Below are 3143 nucleotides of genomic sequence, written 5' to 3'. Positions count from 1 at the left end.
GTTCTTGAAGTTTATTAAAAGTTTTAAAATTATCCTTAAATTTTATTTTGTTTCAATTTTGTTCCAAAAATTTTCGATTTGCATCAAAGATACCTCGGCTAATTTTTCAAGAAATCTAGGATGAATTTAGCAACAATTTCATAAGAACAACTTTCAATACAAACAAATCAGACTTAGATGTCATGTATGTATTATTTCTTGATTAGTCCTACACTTTTTGAAAATTTAGCTGTCAGAGGTATATCTGATGCAAATCAAAAAATTAAAAGACAAAATTGAAACAAAATGCAACTTAGAAGTATATTTAAAATTTTTGACAAACTTCAAAGACAAAAAATATACTTTGCCCATTAAATTTTTATACACTGTTAGTATATATAAAGTAGTAACTAATTTAATCACATAAATAATTATTTAAAAAATAAATATAATTATATAATTATATAAAATATTTTACACTATCAATATATTAAAATTAAACTCTAATTTGTATCTAAAAGTATAAAATAAAATATATGAAATCAATTTAATAAAAACAAAATATTATTGTAGCATCATTTAATTAATGAATTTATTTAGTTGGAGTTTAACTCCACCTATGCTTCATTTGCGGTACATAGCTGGTCCCAAACCGGGTAAAATAGGAGGATTGTGTTAGGCCATCGACAGCCAACATAAAAACTTAGTCGAATCTTCATGACATAGATCAAAGACATTATTGTGCTAAAGCTAGGTCATTGTCAAGAAGCAACACGTTGTATGGCTCACGTACAGTGTCAAATGAGCAAGAGTAGCTGCATCGGTTCCCAGGTGTAGTGTTAAATGAGTAAGAATTTTTGCTTTTTTTTTAACAGACATGGGTAAATAAGCTAGTTCCCAAAGAAAAAAGTAAAGGTAAAGGTCAGAGTGACAGAATGTTGAGATTTGGAAAATGGAACATAGGCACTCTAACAAGAAAATTCATGGAGATGGTGGATACCATATCAAGGAAGAGGATTAACATCATGTGCCTAAAAGAAATAAAATGGGTCAGCGCGAAGGCTAGGGAGTTGGATACCTCCTAGTTCAAAATTTGGTATACAGGAAAGGTGAACAATAGGAATGGAGTAGGTATTATCGTGGATAAGCAGTGGAAGAAGGACGTAGTGGATGTCAAGAGGGTGGGTGATCAGATCATCTCTATCAAACTTGTGGTGGAAGAAGGTACTTTTCATGTGATTAGCTCATATGCACTACAAGTGGGATCGGACGAGCATTATCACAAGATAAGGTTTTGGGAGGATCTAGAGAGTTTGGTCCAAGACATACCTTCGGGAGATAAGATTTTCTTAGGAGGATATTTAAATAGCCATGTTGAAAGAGAAGTGACTGGGTATGGAAGTATTCACGGAGGCTAAAGTTTTGGGGTGGTCAATACCGATAATAAAAATATTTTGGACTTTTTCTCAACCTTTGACCTTCTCATCAGAAATACATGTTTTAAAAAGAAAGAAGAACATCTTATAACCTATATGAGTGACATGACAAGCTCTCAAATTGACTTCTTCTTATTGAGGAGAGTCGACCAAAAATTTTGCATTAATTGTAAAATTATTCCGGGAGAGAGTTTAAAAAACACAACATAGGATGCTCTCGTCATGGATTTTTGCGTTGAAAAAAAGTTGAGAAAAAGACATCATACGAAGAATTCAAGGACAAAGTGGTGGCGGATGAAAGGTGAGAAACAAAGAAGCTTCCTAAGACGGGTAGGAGAAGAGACTAAGTGGGAATGAGATAAAAGAGCGAAGGAGATGTGGAGGGAGATGGTAGAAGTTATTAAAAGAAGGGCAAAAGAAAGTTTTAGTGAATCTAGAGGGACAGGACTAGGGGTGGAAAAAGGCCAGGCGGTCTGCCAGGGGCCTGCAGCCTGGCCTGTGTTTGGCCTGGCCTGGCCTGGCCTATTACAAAATAGGCACAGGCTCAGGCTGTTATAAAAGCCTTATTATATTAATAGGCCAGGCCCAGGCTCACTAATTAGCCTGGCCTAGCCTGTCAGGCCTGTTTGGACCTCTTAATATATAATTATATATATAAATAATTTTTTATTATTAACAAAATAATGAGATATTTTAAATTTACTATATTTAATTATAAATAATTTTATATATTTTAAATACTTTAAAGTTTAAAAATTCTTATAAATATTAAATATGACATTTTATATATAAATATGTTTATTAAAAAATATTTTTTTAAAATAATAATTTTATTTTTGTAAAAAAAAAATTAGCAGGCCTTTTAACAGGCTTCAGGCCAGGCCAGGCTGAATATCAGGCCAAACTTAGTACTTTGAAAAAAGCCTATAGCAGGCTGCAGGCCAAGCTCAGGCCAATCAACTATATGACAGGCCAGGCCTGTTAAGAGCAAAGCCTGGCCTGTCCTGGGCTGTTTCCACCCCTAGACAGGACCAAGGGACAAGGAATCCTGGTGGTGGAATGTGAGTCTACAAGAAAAGATAAAAGCAAAAAGGGAATGCTTTAAAGAGTGGTTTTTGTACCGCAATACAGATAATTGGAAAAAATATACGGTGGCTAAGAAAGAGACAAAAGTGGCTGTAAGTGAAGTAAGAACAAGAGTATATGAGGGTCTCTACCAGTCTTTAGGTACGAAGGAAGGAGAAAAATTTATATATAGAATCGCAAAAAGCCGTGAAAGAAGAACGAAAGACTTGGATCAGGTTAAGTGCATAAAGGATAAAGACAGAGAGGTTTTGGCTCAAGATGAAAAGATCAATGAAAGGTGGAAGAGCTACTTCTACGAGTTATTTAATGAAGGACAAAAGACTCTTCCGAGCCTTGGTCGGTTATGCACAAGGGAAGAAGATCAAAACTTTGACTACTATCAAAGGATTCGAGACTTCGAGTTAAAAGAGGCTCTAAAGCAGATGAAGAATGGGAGGACAGTGGGACCTGATAATATCCCGATTGAAGTTTGGAAGGGCTTTGGCGGAACAGGGTATCAATTGGTTAACCAAGCTTTTTAATGAGATTTTAAGGTCGAAGATACCTGATAAGTGGAGAAAGAGCACCTTGGTACCTATCTACAAGAATAAGGGGGATATACAAAGTTGCAAAAACTATAGAGGGATCAAGCTCATGAGCCAC

This window comes from Arachis ipaensis, chromosome B03 (genome assembly GCF_000816755.2).
Source record: "Arachis ipaensis cultivar K30076 chromosome B03, Araip1.1, whole genome shotgun sequence".
NCBI classification, from domain to species: Eukaryota; Viridiplantae; Streptophyta; class Magnoliopsida; order Fabales; family Fabaceae; genus Arachis; species Arachis ipaensis.
Note: the sequence above shows the minus strand (reverse complement) of the source record.